At 42.9% G+C, this 21,696-nt stretch overlaps 2 long non-coding RNA genes across 3 annotated transcripts; both read left to right on the forward strand.

Annotated features, from left to right (window-relative positions):
* Positions 1 to 7,770: 7,770 nt before the first annotated feature.
* On the forward strand, positions 7,771 to 17,489 carry LOC142886542 (uncharacterized). 2 transcript variants are annotated; one of them, XR_012926423.1, is made up of 5 exons: positions 7,771 to 8,524; positions 11,596 to 11,837; positions 12,410 to 12,445; positions 14,309 to 14,385; positions 16,641 to 17,489. It is a non-coding gene; the product is annotated as an uncharacterized LOC142886542 (long non-coding RNA). The 2 variants fall into 2 exon arrangements; XR_012926424.1 differs by lacking the exons at positions 7,771 to 8,524; positions 11,596 to 11,837 and adding an exon at positions 11,855 to 12,266.
* A 128-nt stretch (positions 17,490 to 17,617) lies between these two features.
* On the forward strand, positions 17,618 to 18,366 carry LOC142886543 (uncharacterized). Its single transcript, XR_012926425.1, has 2 exons — positions 17,618 to 18,146; positions 18,196 to 18,366. It is a non-coding gene; the product is annotated as an uncharacterized LOC142886543 (long non-coding RNA).
* Positions 18,367 to 21,696: the final 3,330 nt, after the last annotated feature.

The following is a 21,696-nucleotide window of genomic DNA, read 5'->3' on the forward strand; positions in this document are numbered from 1 at the left end:
TGTGTATGTGGTGTGGAAGGTGTGGATATTTATGAAATCATCCGAAGAATAAATATTGGTAGCTACATAATTTTGGACTTTTCATTGGTTATTTTAGCAAGTGAATGTAGAGGATAATGTGCTTTAGCAGGAATGAAATCAGAAACATTTAAATGAATGAAAATATGAAAACAGTGAGATCTAAATTAGAAGGGACACAATGAGGGCTCGCTGAAAACACACTGCTTTTACACTCCTAAAATATGTACTTGTGGCCTGTGATCTCCACGTTAAGAGCAAATGAAAAACTACTAACAAATTCTAAACAAACCAAAAAGCTAGTATTTGTGTGTCAACATTTCTGATAACATCTGCAGTGACGGCACTGCGTTATTTATCAGCTCCAGTGCTCCACCGCACGCAGACCGCAGCCTCTGCTGTAAAACAAGGCGGGAGACAACGAGTTAAAACTCGAGTCCGCCTGACATTGATTTATGAGATCCATCAGGCACGCGGTGCAATTTAGTCCTCGTCTGCCCAGATGGCAGCTCTTTTCTGCCATCTAGTGTGCATCAGTGTGCACTGCAAGCTCCCCAAGCGCAATAAAAAGAGGGGGGGTCTAGCTGTTATCTTCGAGGCTGAGACTTTCATACATTTTAATTTACCTTAAAATACTATAGTTCACAATATTGGGTATATGTACAATATATTAAAACAAAAATGATGAATGGTCACACATGGTGGTTATGATACCCTATGACAGCCTGTATCTCCGAACTAGCACTGTTTTTTTTTGTCGCTGATAAACCAATGAAATTCACTTCCATACCTTCTTTTCACCCTCTCAAAACAAATAGCCTTTTTGGCCCCAGAGACTCAGAATTATTGATTGGACCAAGTTGCCCACAATAGCAGATGGAACAAGTGATGTGGCAAAGTCATTGCAGCATACTTGCTAGTCAAAGGAAATAAAGGACAAAGATGGACTTTAATGTCTCCCAGTAGGGTGGAGTTGCAATGTGTTGCGAATGCAGGCACCACAAAATTACAGTCTGCTGTAGAAGCCAGCAACATAAATATCACACATGCCATCAGCAAAGTGTGACAGACTGCTAGCTTGTAAGGATTTCAATTCTGAACGTCCATTCTGACAAATTCCATTCCAAAACACTATTCAAGCTATTTGTTTTAGGATTCCATTGCCAACCACTGTCTTTGAAATAATAATTAAAGGAGGGAGCAATTGCTTCAAGAGTTTCCCTTTTATTTTTTAGGAGCAGTTTATTAAAATTTTTACCAGGAACGAGTGCTATTTCCACTTTTAACTCTAAGGATTTAGCGCAAAGGTTGTTTTTGCTGCACAACTTCCTTGCACACCTTTCACACCTTGCACAGGGACTTTATGCATGCAATGATGCCCATTGTGCCAACAAGAAGCATCAAGCTTATTGTTGTCTTACTCTCGTCATTCAGTCAATTTGCAAATTCAATTTCAAAATTTCTCCTCTTCCCAAACACTTTCTGTGGGCTCTTTACAAGATGGATGTGATTAGATTTAGACAACATGTCGGCAGGCTTTACAGGTTAGAAACCAGTCCGAGGTGTAAATGCTGAAAAGATCTTGCCTTGAGAATTTGTTGTAGGTGAGATGATGGTTCGGAGGGTACGAGCCTTCGTTGGCCCCTCATTGTGTTCCACCTGAAGGGGCCACCGGGCTGCATTTTGGCTCAGCTTGAAGGTCAAAAGAGGCCTGGTTTTAGGGCAGGATGGTGCAAGGTCTCCGGTTTTTATAAAGCTCCATATATAAATCTCATCACAGTGGGCTTTTCTATCTTCCTCCACTGCCTCTCAAGAGACGGTCACTCATTTTCACAGAAAGATGCTTTTTATGGAGCCGCAGCCCGCTGACGGGCAGCGAGCGTGTGTTCAGCAGACTTTAATTGTCTGTCGGTGGCAGTAAAAGTGTCGGTGAAATACACAACCGTAAAAAGAGCTGCAGGGCCGGAGCCCAGTGCATCCTGGGAGACGGAAATGAACTAAAAAAAAAAAACTAGGTTAAAGGTGATGCCAGGATTGGTGAGTGAGTTGCCTTCATATTAGAACAACTGAAGATGGAAATGACTATACAATAAAGCCCCAATAAGAGTGAACGTCAAGATGATGTCAGAATTTTAACGTTTTTATGCCCTATTAATAATACTTCTATCGTAATTGTTCTATTAAATAGGTTTGATTTCATAGAATTAATCAACCCTATTATTTAAACTGTAAATCTTACATTTTGATCTATTACAGCACTCATCATGACTCACTGCTGCATATAATACGTTTCTGATGTGCTTTTGTCTTTCTTTGTACTACAGTGCCACCTCCTGGTCGTAATTAGGAAGCACGGCTACATTTTCACTCCATGAAAAAAGAATGGAATAATGAAAAAAATACTGACCTTATTGTCATTATTTTAATTCAGTCCATACAAACCAGAGTTGTAGATTTCACTCGCAAACGATGAATTTATCTACAACAACTACTATCACGTTCGATTCCATTCTTTTGTCATAAAGAGGAGTTTACGTACAATCAAAGCCATTTCCCCCCCGTTTACAAACACGGAGTGGGTCTGACGCTGTCCGAGTTCACGAGGGAGTCTCAGATCAGCCTCTTATCAACATCTTGTGTACAGATGCACGACTCGAATTGCACCATGTGGGTCAAAAATAAGAAACAAACACATTGACTGAACTCGCTGTGACTGATCCAGATGGTTTCTTCCCCCCCACTTCTTCTGAGGATGTTGGAGAAAATAAAAGCGAGGAGTCGGGAGGGGAGGTGCTTGCGATTTTCGCAAATGTGACTGTGCAACTTCAGGAAAAAACGAAAGAAGAGAACTGATGCGGAAGCAGGCTTTGAGTTTCAGCTGAAATCTGTCTCCATGGTTCAGCTTTTCAACATCTGCTGGTGACAGGCGGCTACTCTTGCATTCAGCATTTGGCCTGGGATGAAATGAAACTGTCAGAATGTGGAAAGCGAATCGTCCCATAATTTGATAAATTTCCTTTACTCATTTATTTTACAGCAATCGTTTGCATCAGGCAGCATGAAGTGCCGTGGGCTAGTGCTGCACAGAAGGTAAGTTGTGTGTTTGATTGTGACCCGAGGCCTTTCGGCCTGGAGTTTTTATTGTGTCTCTGTGTCTGTTTAGTTCCTCTCTGGAAGCTCTGGCTTGCGCCCACAGTCTGTTGTAGGTTACATTAACTAGCAAATAGATGACTGAGGGAATGAATGGTTGTTTAACTCTGTTCGAGGCCTTCTGTTAAACTTGTGGCTTTTTGTACCTATTGACTGTATATACAGATGGTTTATGAAGAGGCATTTGGACGTTCTTTTTCTTGCGCTTCCAATTAATTTAGAAACTGGAAGATCCAATATTTGTATGTGTGGCTGGTAGTACAGATGAGCAGTGATTGGAGCGTGTGTCCCAACTCCCGCCCACCTGCATGTCTGCCAACTACAGTTGATAAACTTTTTGCCACAACTTTGCTGTTTTTATTTAAAATTAGACAAAATCACACAGAATAGACATTGTAGCCAATTTTATTGAGGCATTTAGACCAACATTTTTAATCAATTAGTGGTATCAATTCAGTTCTCCTGTACAGCCATTGTTTTTGAGTATTTTTGCAACCATTCTTGGCGGCACCTGGTGGCCAAACAATAGACTGCAGGCCCTTCCTGTTGGGCTCCCTTTTGAAATGGGAAGCTTTTTAGACAGTCAATAGGTGTAACTCTGTAACTCTCTTACACTGACCTCTACACTGTCAAGATTTGAGATGGGGTGAATTTAAGATGCAACTTGATGCAACTTAATGCGGCATGAAGGCCTTAGATCTTGTTGTAAATGAAACAATACTATGCAAAATTGACTTTACCATTGCATTTGCATTCTCACTCTGTCGTTTACCGCTTTTGCAGAACGCACATTTTAGTTTTGAAATTAAGTCCTTTTGTGATGTCACAATGGGCACAAATATTGATAGAGCACACAAAAGAGGTTGGTTCCACTTAATACTGTGAATTTTTGTCAGAGGGTGCAGTCAGGCCATGGAAGAGGCTGACCTATACATTTTTATTTGTTTGTTTCCTAATTCATCATGTCAAACTGATAACTAAATAGATTTAGAAAATTGCTGATTATGTACCTCAAGGAACCACAAATTAAGGATTCATTTTTGAGAGTCGCTGATCTGAGGCATGATTCCTCAAACCCCCTCCCCCTCCCCCCAAAAAAGCTACCGAGCCAAAACCGACCTGTTTTCGAGAAACCAGACCAAGGCCGACCTCGACCTTGAGTGACACGCAAGGTCACCGGGGCCCGCGTGATAAATGCAAATGGGCTCCAATAAACCTGTTTTAATTCCCCTAATGCGCTCAGTGAGGCGATTTAATGAAAAAGAGCCCTGTCGCCCCCGCGAGCTGTCTTTTATAGAAAACAACTTCTGGAGGCCTGAGAGAGAAAGAGAAGGGGAGAAGGGGAGAGCACAATCTGTTTTGACATGGATTCCGTTTCATCTCGGGTGACACACACACACACACACACACACACACACACAGGAAGAGAGGGGAAAAGGCAGAGTGGGAGTTTCTCGGCCTCTTTCTCTGCTGTAAAATTTTACAATGATCTGGGGCCTGGTTGTCATGGTAACCGGTTTTATACGAGCTTAACCGTTTTTTCTCTCTCTTTTGGAGGTGTAGGAGGTTTTGTGTGTGTGTGTGTGTGTGTGTGTGTGTGTGTGTGTGGTTCCACTGTTTGCAGAAGTGTGTGTGCGTCGGGCAACTCCCCTTCTTTGCTTCTTCTGTTTATCGTTAACAGGGGAGCGCGCGTGACTGACGGCCGAGGTGTGTGCGTGGGTAAAAAGAGAGACGGAGAGAGTTGAGTGAGGAATGCTGTTTTTTGTTGTTGTTGTTGTTGTGGTTGTTGTTGTTGAGACGTTAAACAATCCAGATACTGGCGGGAAGAGCCGAGGTCGACACACTGACGCACAGCAGCCAACAAACGCACCGCCAGAGCGCCAGAGAAAATAGTCCCTGATGCGAAACATGCCCGTTGCGCGCTGTGGGCTGGATCAACTCCGCGCGTCCTGAGTCCACGCGGTGAGTTAACTCCCTTCCAACGCTCCTAACCTAACTATCCATCTTACCGGCGATGAGCTCCCGACCCTTCACCGAGGCAGCGATACGTGGCCGCTCACGGCCACATTCGTCTCATTAATGCGCGGCGGCTAAAGTGGTATCTAGTATTTTCAACAAAAAAAAGAAGAAGAAGAAAAAAAAAGAGGCTTATCTGGGCGCCACATGTCCGCTCGCTCCGCAGATCAACGCGGTCTATTTTAAACCGCTTTTGCTCCCATCTGGGCTTCATATGCGGTGAAATCTCCCTCTGAAACGTCGTTCAGCGCTGCGCCAGAGACAGAAGCATGCGAGATATTTTCCCAGCGTCGTCGTCCAAGAAAAGAACAGATAATGGTGTTTGATCCAAAGGGCGCTGTTGATCGTCACTCGGGCCTTCAGCTCTCATGAAAATCATGTTAGCGGCGCTGTTTGAGCTGGCGAATGTAAATTAAACCCGATTGAACCTGACGTTATTTTCCCCAAATCGTGATCCTTACTTTTTTTCAAAGTCGATGTTTTTTTGTTGTTTTTTTATTTTAAGAGAGAAAAACAAAACATTCACACGCAAACACAAAGACAGACAGGACACTTTGTTACCATGTTTGAAGTCAGACGGTGATTGCTGATCACATCACAGATGCCTGGTGATCTGTTTGGATCTGTTTTAAAGTGCACTGTTGCACAAAATCGTGGCTATTGCGCCAAGGCTGCAGTATGTCTGTTCCCTTTCCTTCATTGTGTACTGAACGTTTCTGATAAACGTTAAACATGTGGACAATGTTTTTACATATAAAAGTTATATATGTGAAGTCACTTATAAATATATGCATGGTATAACTACATGGAATACAAACACACACTTCAATGAAAATTAGATGGTTGGATGTCATTAACGGAACAAGCAAATGAATCAGCTACATTTGTCATTGGTTCATGAAAATGCATCAAAAATAATTTGTGTAAATAATTCACTCAAAATGTCTGGTGGACTACAGAAAAGGGCTATTTCTGTTTGGTAAACAATTACCTTTAACACAATTTCAACAAGCGTGTGAAACAGTGTCGCCTAGAGGCAGAAATGATGTACTGCACCCTCACGCTGCAACGTCTTCCCATTCGGTCAGTGAACGTCACACTTGTTTTCAATTTGTGATCAAGCTTGAGCATCAGATTGTCTACATGGCAATCAATGAATCATACGAATTGAAACAGTAAAAAAAAAAAAAAAAAAATCAATCTGTAATCCTAAATTAGACAAACATATTAAACATGAAACACTTGTAATGTAATCTTTTTCTTACAAAACAAGCTTTATTTCTGAGGACTTATTGACCAATTACTAAACAGACAATAGATGTGACGAAAGATAAAATGATTTTGAAAAAAATAACAAAAGTGCTACTGGGGTAAACAATGCTATCTCACCTATAGCTTCCATAATGCCATTCACAGACCCATCCTGCCATTATAGAATCACACACTGAGTGCCTTCAGTGTCCTGCACATGTAACTACATCAGAGCTTTATCTTGGGGCCTGTGCAGCACCTTCTTGGTGTAACTGATGACCCATTTTAACCTCATTTCTTATAAAAAGAATAATCTTTATTAGTTGACCATATTTTAATAATGAGATTATATATACATAGGATTTGCTGTATATGTATAGTGCAATCTTTCATTTTGTGCATAGGCATATTGGCCTGGACATAGTTTACTTCATCACCTCTGCAACCTTTAAGTCAGCAGTAAAACATTGCCATGGTATTTTCTGTCAGTAGAATCAGTATTTAAACAGGAAGGATTACTTTTTTTTTTAAAAAATCTTTGCTATAGGTTACACGTTACGTCACATAGCAGCAAGAACACACACCCAGTAAGTGTTGCAGCCCAGCATTTAAAAAGAGAATAGCTCCCAGTTACAACAAGCCTTCATTTAACTTTTTAAATACAGTGCATTGCATTACATAAGCTTTTTTTTCAAGGTGAAATGCTCTTATATACCATAATCTTACTTTTCTTTCTCAACTCACCTTCATTTTTCAAAATCAGTGTTAAATGACATTGTCATCAAGTTATACAGTTTTGACATCACACCCGCTGCTACAGCATTTATGGTAATATTCCCAGTCAAACCTCGAAAAAGCTTCGTGATCTGTTCTCATCCATTATTTTTATGAAGCGCACTCGACTGGGCCTAATGGGACGTAGGGGGGAATTCCAGCGGCGTCCGGCTGCTCGAAATGGATGCACTGCCAGAGAGGTCTGCGCGAGAGCGTCGACCTCCTGTCTGCACGCAGGAACAGCGGCGATTTCCGCTCGGAGCGGCAGTGAAATTTAACAAAAATAAATAAATAAATAAATAAATGCGCGTTTGTGTCCATTGCGTGTGAAGAAAGTGAGATATATGCAGACAAAAAAAAAAAAAAAAAAGACTAATGACGCTGAAGCAGTCGTCAGGGGTTGTTGTGGGCGCGGCCTGCCCGTGAACCTCAGACTGCCATTGGCCCTTTGACCGGAAGCGTTTCCACCCAAAGTCTGCGCGTCGACACACATCCACCAAAACAACAACCCCCTCCCCCGCCTTCTTCTTCTCCTCGCTATAGATAGATAGATAGATAGATTCTACACTTTCAATCACTCCTGGGAAACCATTTACTAAAGTGGATAGTTGTGCATAGATAGATACATGTATAGATAGATAGATACTGTAGATAGCACAGTTTTCTGAACGTGCACAAGGATGTCGCGCACTGCAGGTGCTACTACTGCTACGACTTGTTGCGTGCGCACCTACATATCACAGGTTGACACGAGATGAGAAACGTTCGCACTGAAACACAATCACATTTAACTTGCGCAGCGTTCCAGCAGCATTCTCCCGACCACCGACCCCTCCCCACGCCACACTGGACTGGACTGGCGCGCATTCACGAGCTTTATAGCAGCACCAGCGCGTCACCATTTGGACGGTCTGGAGAATTCGCACGCGAGTTGGACGCAGTGGATCTATATGCAAGGATGGCGAGGATGACCGACCAGGAATGTCCGTCTCAGCAAGCCGTCTCTTTACCCCGAGACCCATCATTCACCTCGGGTTTCCTCGCGGATGGCGACCCGTCCTCACCACAATAAATAACGGCGGCGTCGAAGAGGGGAAAGGCAGGAATGCCACCGATGCTCAGCCTGCAGGAACTGAAGTTGCAGGAGGGGCGGAGGGGGTAACAAAAAGAGTGACGGGATGTCATCGGTTCCGCTTCGACACAATCGCACGGACAGCTGCGGCGGTGGAGCAAGCAGGAGCAGCAGCAGGAGGAAGAGGAGGAGGAGTAGGAAGGATCCTACCGAGGAAGAGGGAGGGAGTACCACAAACACAAGGTAGGAAGACAGAAAGAGAGGGTGGCAGGATGGGGGGGGGGGGGGGGGTCAGGCTAGATAGAAGAATAAGAGCATCCAGGTCAGGGGTGGGCAAACTTTTGGACTGGTGGGGCCACAATGGGTTCTAATATTTGACACAGGGGGCCGGAGCAGGAGCAGATGGATGGAGGACGAAAACATTGTGTTTTAATGTCAACTGAAAATGAACAAAATGAGTTACAACAAAATCAGTGTCTTTGAAGACCCACTGTATTTTGCTCTTTATTGAAATGACTCTTAAAACAAGAAGGGGGGGGGGGATTGGATAAAATACAGCTATTTCATTACTTATCAACGTACGGGCCGGGCTAAAAAGCTTAACGGGCCGCATATGACCCTCGGGCCATAGTTTGCCCACCCTTGATCCAGGAGAGGGGGGGTGCAGCGGTGGGGGGCGGGGGGAGGCTACCCACAGACGATGAGGAGCAGGATGGACAAGAGCTGAAGCCAAAATAAAAGTGACGTTAATAGATTATGAGTAATCTATTACTAAGTAATCCACGACTGTTTTGAAACTGCTTCTTTAGTAACGGAGTAATGTAACAGATTACCGTGGCAAAACTGGTAATTATATCATAATTACTTTATCAAGTAACGATTCCATTACTTTTCTGAAATATTTTGCAAGCTAAAAATGTCTTATTATCCACAAAATGTCTGAGACTTAGAAAAACAACCGAAAACAACAATGTCGCGGATTGATGATGCAGCCGGTGCATGCGACACACCAAAACCAGCATGGCGGTGGCAAAAGAAAAAACCAGTGATTGCGTTTGTAGCTGGAAATACAAACATTATTTTGAGTTTATCTCGTCTTATTTAAAGAATATTGTGGTTCCTTGTACGTTATGTGCAGGAAACAAGACATTCTCAACTGTCACTTTATCTTTTTTTTTTTTTAACTAAAGTCATTAGTAATTGATTACTTATGAAACAAAGTACTTAAAGAAGTAATTAGATTACTTTAAAAAAAAAAAAAAAACAACTAATCAGTAATCTGTAGTTGTATTACTTTTATGGAGTAATCCCCAAAACACTGAACAGCAGCAGGAGGAGGAAGAGGAGGTGGAGGTGGAGGTGGGGGAGGAAGGGGAGGCTGTTTGGTCTGCAGAGGTGACGCTGCTTCCTGGCCGCATCACACTCCGTCTCCCCGGCTCCCCTTTATTCCCCCCTTTTTATGGCGGCCCGTTAAAGACAAAGAGCGGCATTCTGTCCCACCACCTCCCCTCTGGCCCGAGATGGATTTATGGCTCTAGCAGGCTTCAATTGGCCTCTTCCCGTGTCTCGAAGCCGGACAGGAAGGAGCGACGACACACACACACACACACACACACACACACACACACGCACGCACGCACGCACGCACGCACGCAACGTATCCTGACATAAACCAAACGCGGTGTTGTTTATCCGTGTTTTTCTCGCGCGTGTGGCCAAGTAGGAAGCCGGGGAGAAATATTTGCTCGTAGCTCGACGTCCCTGAAAAATGACTATAATAGGCAACGAGGCCTATTATGACAACCGGAAAAGAAAGAAAGAAAGTCGCCAACAGCCAGATGTCAATATAAAACTCTGCTGGCCTACTGCTGCTGCTAAACGGCCCCGTTCGGACTCGTTTCGTCTGCATATAAAATAACATTTCATATGGCAGGTTTGTTTCATTCCATCGTTCGCGGTAACAAATTCTTCCGTTTTGTGGCGATTTCACAAAGACAGTAAACTATTCCAGAGCCGCCGCACGTGGGAGTAGCCATGTTAGTAGTATTTTTTTTAATTTTTTTATCCTGCCCATTGTCCACGGATTTTATTTATACGGTTACATTTAGCTCTTAAAATTTGGATTTAAAAAAAAAATCGCTGCGTGAGTATTGATTGATGCCATATTTTTATTTTTTGTTTTTTTTAAATTGAGCTACATGTTGGATCTTTGCGCGGATTCAGTGTACAGCATGGGCCTGCGGCGTCTCCTCACGGCTTTTATAGCAAAAATAAATGAATACATAAATACCAAACAATGCAATGAAATGCAATGCAATACAATACAATACAAAAAAATGCACTCAGTAGAGGAAATATAAATTCTTCCAGGTTACAAGAGTGGGAAATGACCAGAATTCATGTAGAATAACAGGCAATATGTGTTCCACAATTATCGGCGTATATGAATTATTTTAAACAACGTTAAATTCAAACTACATTCAAAGGCATGTTGCCCTGATACTCTCAGTTGGCCCAGAGTCGTCAGTGTAAATATTAAATGATCAAAAAAAACGTACAATGTTAGGCGGAATGTAAGCGGCGCTGCCCGCTGTGAAGGTGCGCTGGAGGAGCGCGAGAGAGCAAATGATTTCCTAGCTGCAAGAGTGCGGCGGCGACGAGGTGAAGTGATGGATGAACGCTGGCATGTCTGGAGACAAAATTAATCAAATTAGGAAGAAACCAAGTGAAGTACCTAGAATAGTTTGCTGATTTTTTTCTGTATATAATATAATATAATATAATATAATATAATATAATATAATGCATTTAGGACGGATTATAATTATAATCTCTCCGTTTCCGCCCCCATTTCTGTGTATGTATTTACACAGAAATACATGTAATATCTCCTCATTTAAGCTCTTAAGGAGATCTGTTTTTATGGATCCTAAATGTGATGGGGCTTTTATGGACACACACACACACACACACACACACACACACACACACACACACACACACACACACACACACACACCGTTTTCCTTTTCATGCATACACTTGCACTTACAAAATCTATCTATTCATCAACATAGATTATATATGTATACAATATATTTTACCTCATTTTAACAGCAAATGTAATTACTTTTCAAAAGGATAATATTTCCTTTTTGCATGGCAACAGAAAATACACATCTAACGTGCTGACGATATGACATTGATTTTTCTCTCTCAAAAAAAAAAAACCGTATATGTTTTTGGGAAAGCCATCTTTAAGGATTTTACTGTGCCGTAAAGATTTGCCGCTTGCTTGACTCTCTTCCCTCCAGGTGCCTCCCATGCAGCCGCGGCGGCAGCAGCTGCCTGCCTCGCAGCCCCGCAGCCCCGAGACGGAGACTCAGCCTGACCCGATAGCACCGCCTGCAGACCGGCAGGAACGCCGCGCTGACCGCCGGGCGGAGGGGACGAGATGATGGAGCCAGAGGCTCGTTTCGCCTCCAACACATGGCGCGGTGATGCAGAGGAGGGACGTCACTGCCCAGACATGCAGCGGCATGAAGAGGCCGGGGCTGTGAGTCGTGGTTAAGCTCTACGTGTGATGTCTGCAGCTTTTTCTAACGTGGCTGCCACACACAGTCACTATACTCTCAAAGCTTATTGGCTCAAAAAAAAAAAAAAAAGAAAAAAAGTATGTCCCCAATTACCACCTTCAAACTTTCCTCACTCGCATTTTCTTTCCTTGTTGGGGACAAAGTGTGAATCTGAACTGTGATAAATCATCCAGAGGATCTAAATATACGACCGCGGCAGAGGAAAAGGTGCTCATTTGGTTTCTCTGGTTAAACTTGACGAGCTGTTGAGGAGGGAGAAAAATGAATTAAACGTGCAATTTTAGTTGGTGGTGCACGCCGGCCGTGAAGTGAGCATCCAAGTCCCAGCTAGCAGCGGTGCAGGAGGAGGAGACGGCCCCGCAGGAGAACTCATGCGGGCTGGCTTTTTGGTGGGTGGGACATTTTTTCTTGGTGTTTCAGCATTTCTGTTGCGCATTTTGTTGTGTCCCGCTGCCTTTAAACCCATGTCGCCGATATCCTAATATAAATCTGAGTCGTCATTCGGCCTAATGAGATTTTCATTTCCCATCAGGGCACCGTGGGATGACGTCAGCATGTCTTCTAACCGGTAAGTGTGCGTTGTTGAGCTTTGTTTTGTTTGTTTGTTTGTTTCCGTGCGAAGCCCTGATATGAAGGCTTAACTGTTAATTTTTTTAAATTTTAAATGATGGATTATGACGAGAGGGCGTTGTGAAACTTTTTGTTGCACTTTGATTTGGTTATTCAACTCAACTGTTCACAATATTCTGGGATGGTGATGTCATAGGAACAGCGGTTATCCGTAACATTTATGGTTTTTGAGACTTGGAAACTGTGATTGAAGATGCTTAACTTGCTCTTTATTTTGGATTTTTTTTTCCCAAAGTGACACAGATCAACAAAAAAAACAAAACTAGAAGGGATGCTGCCTGTAATTAAATTCAAATCATGTTCATAATCTCCAGTTAAGACAAAGTGATTCACTCGTTTTTAGAATTCCGGACCACCACAAATTGATCAAACTTGTCCTTAATTATTTCTGAAAAACAGGGTTACTCAGAAAACGTTTATGCCATTATTTGTGAAGTTGTAAAAAATGTTTTTAAACTCCTTTTAAAACCCCACTTCCTTCCTCTATGGAAGCGTGTAACCTGCAACAAACCATTCGAACATTGTGCAAGTCTGGAAGCATTTTCTAAGAACAGTTTCCATAAATTCTGCAGTTAGTTTAGTCATCTATACAGTGCACTATCGCCCCCCACGAGGTTGGTGCTGATTATTTCTTATTTCGGAAAACTTAAATCAAAGTATGTTAGATTCGTGCAGCTCGCAACTCACATGCATGCCACTGTCTCTGCTCCCTGAATCAAAATCGCCAGCTGTGGTACTGCCTGAAATGATCCACCCTGCTTGTCAGAGATGATAGATTTGACTTAATACGCCAAGTGGAAAAAACATACAGTCGGCTTCATGTTTCATCAGATTCGAACATTGACTTTATTATACTCTGGCGCTATATAAAAGAAGCAAGCGGTACCCCGCCCCCCCACCCCCACCCCTAAATTGAATAAAATCTGTTAAAATCGGTTAATCGGTTAATCGTTAGTTTCTTCTCAATTAGTGCTTTAAAAAGAACAGGATATATATATATATATATATATATATATATATATATCCTGTATATATATATATATATATATATATATATAGCCGATATATATATATATATATATATATATATATATATATATATATATATATATATATATATATATATATACATGTATATATATATATATATATATATATATACATGTATATATATATATATATATATATATATACATGTATATATATATGTATATATATACACATATGTATATATATATATATACATGTATATATATATGTATATATATACACATATGTATATATATATACATGTATATATATATGTATATATATATATATATATATATATGTATATATATATACATGTATATATATATGTATATATATATATATATATATATATATATATATACACATATGTATATATATATATATATATATATACACATATGTATATATATATATATATATATACACATATGTATATATATATGTATATATATATACACATATGTATATATATATGTATATATGTATAAATAGGAAGGAATCACTGCGAAAATACAACTTGTTATGTAAACTTGTGCCTTCTTCGTCTCCGTATCGCTCTCTGGAGATCCAGCTGTGGCGGAAGTGGTCAGCGTCAACGCGCATTTCACAGCAAAAATCTCTTGCTGCTTTCTTCTTTTAAAAGCCGATATTTTTTTTTTCATTCCAGCTTATATGTGTGTGGGAAACATGAAAGTGTTCCTATCCGTGCGAACTTTCCTGTGAGAGTTTCTCTAACTTATCTATTTCTGGTTTGTGATGAACGTTACAGTTCCTGTTCCGAGGCAGTTGAAAAGGCGCAAGAGATGCAAGACGATCGGTGGGAGAAGGTTCTTTTCGGGCGAGGAGGTGACGAACGCGTTTCTCTGTGTGATCAGCCCTAAGACGGAAAACCTGCTGAAAGCTGCAGAATTACAGCAGCCATACAGGAGACCGTGGTGACAACTGATTCTGGGGGATAAGTGTTGTACACAAACTCCCTCCCCACCATCTCATCCCAAAAATGGCTCTGTTTTCCTCCACATGTTCCGCATTTGCATGCCGCCTGAAGCATCACACCCTTCAATGTGTGTTTTTTTTCTGTCAGATGCACTGATTTAGCCGCGGTAAACGGCTCCAGTCGTCGTCTCTCTGTATCTCTTCGCAGCTATTACGTAAACTATTTTCAACCCGCGACTGTGGAAACAAAGGCTGATCTCATCTCTGGTATCAGATCAGAAATCAGAACCATCTACAACAACGCGATTGGGTTTTTTGTGGGGTTGAGACGGTGTGTATGTGTATGTGTGTGTGGGGGGTGGGGTGGGGAAGGGCACGCTCGGACAGGGCAGCCCGCGCGTCATTGGCGCGGTCTCCGGCCCGCGCTACCTCCGCCACGTGGGGGCTAAACGGAAAAGAAAAAAAAAAGCGGCACTTTGAGCGTTCGCACAAGAGGGGGGCGACCGTACGGCGAGGTGGTGGTGGGCTCTGATCAGGAACACATGGCTGAACTTCCTCCGCGGCAACAGCCAGCTGCCGTCTGTTTAAATGGGGATGAAAAAAACCGAGCTGGCTGCAGTGTTGCTGGGATTACTCCGTAAAAGTAGTCCAACTACTGATTACTCCTTTGAAAGTAATCTAATTACTTCTTTAACTACTTTGTTTCATAAGTAATCGCTTACTAATTACTAATTACTTTAGTTAAAAAAGATAAAGTGACAGTTGAGAACGTCTTGTTTCCTGCACATACACATACGTACAACGAACCCCACAATATTCTTTGATTTAGACGAGACGAACTCAAAATAATGTTTGTATTTCCAGCTACAAACGCAGTCGCTGGTGCGTCGTCGCATATCAATGATGTCGAATGCACGACTGCATCATCAATCTGCGACACAAATGTTTTCGGTTGTTTTTCTAATTTTCAGACATTTTGTGGATAATAAGACATTTTTAACTTGAAAAATGTTTCGGAAAAGTAATGGAATCGTTACTTGATAAAGTAATTATGATATAACTACCAGTTTTGCCACAGTAATCCCGTTACATTACTCCTTTATTTAAAAAAAAAAGTATTTTCTTTACAGTAGTGGATTACTTTAGTAATAGATTACTCGCCAACACTGGCTGGCTGTAGCTGGAGTCGGGGGTTGAAGCGGCGGCGCCGTCGCCTGGTGGATCTAAGATAGTTTGAACACGGGAGTGAGTGAAAACAGCCGAGGAGGCGAGAGGGAACAAACAAGGGGCCGAGGAGGGGGGAGGGGAAGGAGGAGGAGGAGGAGGAGGAGGCCGTAAAGGAAGGAGCGCCGGTTCTTGCCTGCCTGCCTGGGCTGCAGGTTTTTCCGCGGGCGCCACATCGAGACGAGATGGGCAACAGCCTCGGCTGCGCCGGGCTGACGTCTCCGTCCGTCCGTCTTTTTGTTTTTTATTTAAATCTTTACTTAATCGGGCAAGCTATTAAGAACAAATCCTTATTTACAGTAACGGCCTGAGGGAAAGGGGCTGGAGGGCTGCAAAGTAAACACGTTAAAAACACAGAGAGCTAAAAAGAGTACAGGGGACAAACATTCATCTACACAGATTAAAACAAACATCTCTTGACAGTCAGGGAGGGTCGATGGGGTGAGAAACAGTGGCAAGAGTCCTTGAGAAAGACCATTCGAGACTTTTTGACGGTAGATTTCGGGATAAAAGGGTCCAATTTGAGTGATTTTTGCAAGTTATCCCAGTCGGTGGCTGCTGCGTCCGTCCAGCCGTCCGTCTGCTGGGTCTGCTCGGGCCCACTTCCTCCCAGTCCGCCCCATCTGTGCGCATCTCTCGCGCCCCACCTTGACTTTTTATCACAGGGGGGTTAATTGAGCAGCCCCCGTTTATTGGAGGAAGTGGAGGGGAGGCCGTCAGTGTGTGTTTTACAGCTGCCTTATTGCCCCTCATTGCCTCTTTCTGCTCGACAAAAAAACACTCCAAAAGGACGGATCCCCCTCCTGGAAAGCCTTCCCCCTTTGTTGGTCCTTCCTGTCTGCCACCCCCCACTCCTTTTTTTTCTCCACCGAGCGGCCCTTGTGTCTCGCAGATGCTAAATAGACATGTCTCTCCTCTCCCCTCCTCTTTTGTTTCCGCAGGGATCCTCGGCCCACGCCGCAACATCTGCTGAAGCGGTGCCACGTTTAATTATTTCATTTAATCGGCTGCGGCCTATCTGAACTTCGCCGGCGTTTGTCGCCCTCCATCAATCTGCGGACTCCGCATGAGGCGAGCGGCAGCTTCCGGGAGCCCTTCCAAAACTTCTCCCCGCGTCGCGCCGGGGTCGCGCTGTTGGATTTTCATTAAGGGGCCGAGCAGGAACCCGCTTGGCTGGAGGGGTTTTTACTTGTTAGATATGATTTAGTGCAGGAGTCTGACCTCCCGCTGCTGGATTTGGTCACATGCACTGGAATCATTTGATCATTACCAGAGGACAGCGATACTTTTTTTTTCTTCTGGCCCCCGCAAGTGGATTTGCATTTGTCAGTCTTTTGGGAGGACTTCTGACACATGCAACCCCCCGCCCCCTCTTGCAGTCCCCTGTCTGCGTTTCTTAGGGTGATTCTGCGCTGCAAATGTGAGCTGGATGCAAAGCAGAGCGTGGAGAAAACAAAACAAAACACAAGCACGCACACACACACGTGCACGCACGCACGCCTAACACCAAGCACAGTGATGTTGGAGAGGGACGAGAATCACACTCACGCGCAAACTTCTCCGGGTTTATATTAACGCTGTCTTTAAAACTGCAGATATTTAGAAGCGACTGATTTCCATTGTCTCTCACATGGCCTCCAGAGGAGGCCTGTGCCTTGTTGTCCGGCCTCGTTTCTTCACTAGAGCCATGAAGGAGTAGTAATAAGACTCGGAAACAACAATAAGGCTCAAAAATTAAGTTGTTTTACAGTGGAACGAGGCAACATTTTCACGGAACATGCATCAGTCCGGTTGTAATTTGGCTATGTCTTGAAAAGGTAGCTCATAATATCTCATTTGTGTTGCAAACAGTCCTTTATTACTGTATAAAACCGTCACGTTTGCATGAATTGGTTGTTGATCTATGAGATAAACCCATGTGGCGTAAAGTTACAGTTGCCCCTGAAGCTGGAAATGGGGTACGATAGAAAGAAATGACAATAAAAACACTGAGGCACTAACAGCAGCGCATTTGGTTTTAGACTGGAGGAGGCGTCACACCTGAGCTCAAGTATAGCAGATATTGGAATGTAATTGTTTTGAAAGAGTCTGTGTTTTATTGTGTTAACATAAAATAAAATGTGAGTAGGAACAAAGCAAACACGGCAGTTAACAGATGATATCAGATTCATAGTTTTTACTGAGTAAAATCAGAGTCTAGAGGCAAAGACATTACAATGACCTATTTTCGGCTGATATTGTTCCTTCTTTTGCAGGCATATTCTCAAAATGCACACACAGTATAGTCCAAATCCAACAGTGTCCTCTAATCTAAATCAATCAAAAGAGAACCAGCTAATTCTGGACCGACTCAAAGTGCACACTGATGCCATGGTCACGGTAAGTGATCGTACCGAGCAAAAGGTTCTGACAAAGGTTCTGGTGTTGGCAGCAACTAGAAAATCTTTGTCTTTATTGCCTGTGTCAAGTTTTGAAAATTGTGAAATGAATATTCAGGACTTATTCCCTTCGCCTGTGCCAAACACTGACATTGGACGCGAACAATAACAAGCAGGAGGATGTTATTCCCGCGGTGTGGTGTGACAGCGATGGCGACGTCCAACCAGGAAATGCTTAATTTCTAAACTTTAGAGGGATTAATGCCAATAATCTATTTTAGGTTCTCCCCCCCCCAAAAAAGGCTTTAATATGATATCCAGAATATATTCCAGATGATCTAACTACTGTTTTCTACTTAATCTCGGCAGTTTTTCCCCCCAGTGGTCCTGATGGATGGTGTTGTGCTGCGCTCTGTTAATCATGTCTGGCCCTTGAAGTGTTTTCCCAAGTTTCAGCCGCTCCGTCGGCCTTGGGAAGATTTAGCGGATCCCTGGCTGGAGCCGTGTGACGTAGGTAGTTTCAAGTTGTTGGGCTGAGAGCTTCTGATCACAGGAACCTGAAACTGCCTGACTCACGCGAGCCCTAACTGCACGACTGCGCGGCAACGGACCCAACCCAAACCCGGCTCGACCTCCACCATCTGTCTGTCTCGGAGCAGATTCCCCTTCTCCAGAGTTGCTTGTTGTGCAACGTGATGGAGACACAAACTGCCTCTTTCTCAACTTTGGTTGCCATATGCGAATGAGAAACACATGCGCTGTGAATTTGAATTTGAAAATGGTTGCGTTGTGGTTTTCCCATGTGTGACAGCGTCATGATGCTTCAATAAATACTGCTGTTTCTACTGCAAGGTGCTCTGAAATCCCATGTTGTGCGGCAATGAGCTGCTTTACTTAATTTTTAATGTAGATCTTTTCTTTTTTTTGTAGACTCAGTAATGCAAAATGCATTTACAACTACAGTGAGTACAAATTACTTAAAGTAGGTAGCCTAACGAAAGTAAAGCTACTCATTTGTTGCCTTCATGTAGTTCACTTAACGTACGTTTTACTTGAATCCAATTCATTTGAGTTCCCAGCATGAAAAGAAGCATCTTGGGCAATTAGCGCAGTTGTGTGGAACCACTTGGACCAAATCTTATTGTTCTGAGTGTGTTTTTCTTTGTGGTGTCTGGGGAAGGCCTCTCCTTGGCAGCCATTGTCTAAAACAATGTTCCCTCTCTGTAATCATAAGCACGCACATTAGCTCGAGCTGTTGCTCGTTTTGTTTTTTAAGGAAAGTTAGACCCAAGCTAGACCTAGGCGACTATCCCGGGTGGAAGTCAGGAGAAAAAAAACCCAATCTGGTCGTGTAAATCAAGGATTTGACAGAAAGACTAGCAACTGCTGACATTAGCAAACCACCGTAGTAATCTCATTCTTCTCTCTCTTCTCTCTCAAACATGGTGAAAAGAGGGAAATCAGTGACAGAAAGTGCGCAGCACATTTGAACTTGTCTGTGTTTTATAAGAGGATCCACTCAACTTCGTGCAGGCATTCCAGAGAAGTACAAGGTGCTGCGTTACAGAACAATATGTGTCAGAATGCACTGTGCTATTTAAGCCTGACCTAAAATATTGTGCAAATAATCCGGTGCAGATGTGTCGGCCGGCGGCATCGGCAGTGAATAAAGATCTGATGTCATCACGAGAGGTCTTTCGGAGTCAGCAGGTGCAGTGAGGAGAGAGAGAGAGAGAGAGAGAGAGAGGGAGCCGTCAATATGGCCGCGTGACGGGCCAGAGACTTTTCAAACATCTCTGTTAACACGCTGAGCCTGTACGCGCCCACACCGGGGTACGGGCAAGTTTTCCTGGCCAAAAAAACAAGACAACTGCAGCTGTGTTTGAATGCGTTGCGTTACATTTATTCTGCATGAGGTTATTTTTGCAAGGACATGGTTTAGCAGCACAAAACTTTCGTTACGGCCGACGGTGATCCGAGGGACGAACTTTTTCCAGAGCATAATAGCACATCTGTCTTCAGAGGGAGTGACGTGAAAAACGGTGTTGGAGCACTTGTTCAAGTGAAGGAGGCAGGGTGCGGTTCGCTTCGCTACGCATAAAGAAAAACAGTTTGTGTTCTTAAAAGTACTGATAGTAGCATGAAGAATATGTTTTTACTTTATACTTCGGACCAAGCCAAGCAAGCTCTTCATCTATTGAGGTTGACTTCATCCTCTCTGATGGGTTCTGACAAATGAATGTTTAGCTGGATGACAGTTCAAACACATCAAACAGCATGTACTTGCAGCACTGAGGCTGCTGACACCCGCCAACCCTTGCCGACGCCAGCCCTTGCTGATGCCTGCCACTGATGCCGCTGCCATCGTCGCCATGAACCCCCCCGCCCTCATCAAGCTTCCTGCGGCTGATTCATCAGTGAGTAATTCATCTTTGCATTGCTGGAAAACAGTCACACGAAGGTGGCGCTATAGAGCCGAAAGTGTTCATTCCTCATGTTTAAAGAAAGTTTCACCAGTCTGGACCTGTGTGGCGAATTTGATGAGTTTTAACGCGAGTTTAGTGAGTTGCACAAAGTGTGCACTCCAAGTTTGTTTTCTAGCTGAGGTTGTCATGTGTGATTTGTAGGCCTTGATGATAGTATGTTGGGGAAAAAACATTAAAAGAAATATTTTAAACAGTTTGAAACTCAAACAGTTTCAGGCTGTTTAAAGTATTTTTCTGTTGCCTCCCCCCCAAAAAATGACATACAATAGTATGTAGTTTGATTGGTACCACTCCATCCCATGCTAATCGATCATCATAGGCTCATTTCAGTGAGTTTCAAGCTGTTTAAATATTATTTTTCCCACTAAAAAAAAGAAAAATTGAAAAAAATCGACATGTCGATGCTTTTTCAGGGGTAACGAAAAAGTACTTTAAAACTCCCGAAACTTACCAAAATGACCGTCTGATGATAGTTTAGTTTCGCATGAAATGGAGTGGTACAATGCAAAGGCAAAGCAAAGCATGGCCAAAAATTGAAAAGAAGAAAACTGTCATTTGCACGAATTACAAAGTCATAGCATTCACTTTATTTCATGACAAATCTAGCAGATATTACTTTTGGCTTTGGCACTTTTGGCTGTCATGACTTCAAGATTTCAACTTTTCGCAGTAGAATCTTTTCTTTTGGTGGCGAGAAATGGGTAGAGGCAATGAAATATCATCCCAGTGAGTTGCAGTCATGGTTACACAAAATGTGAATTTTGTGCTTTTGATCAAATAGATGTTGGGGCCCTTGACAGAAGGATGGAGCCTCTGGGTTTAAAAAGGAGGCCAACATGGATGTACCAAAACCTCCGTCCATAACCTATTGTTTTAGCCAGCAGCTCGCTATTACAAACTGGTTAAAAAACACGCACTGGACTCAAGCTAAACAAGTCCCTCTTGTCAATGAAACCCCTGGTCTCAATGAAGTGTTTAACCCTAACCCTGTATAAATAAAGGTCAATAAAACAAAAATAAAGCTCTAATCACTGGTCACCTCTGGTTCCACCCACACACCCAAATGTGGAATCAATGGTTGGGGCCAAGTGTTAAATCAGACCTCTGGTGCTAGAAAGCCCTATGTATGTAAG

Source organism: Nelusetta ayraudi, unplaced genomic scaffold (genome assembly GCF_046127955.1).
Source record: "Nelusetta ayraudi isolate G7.1 ecotype Tasmania unplaced genomic scaffold, CSIRO-AGI_Nayr_v1 ptg000016l, whole genome shotgun sequence".
Lineage (NCBI taxonomy): Eukaryota > Metazoa > Chordata > Actinopteri > Tetraodontiformes > Monacanthidae > Nelusetta > Nelusetta ayraudi.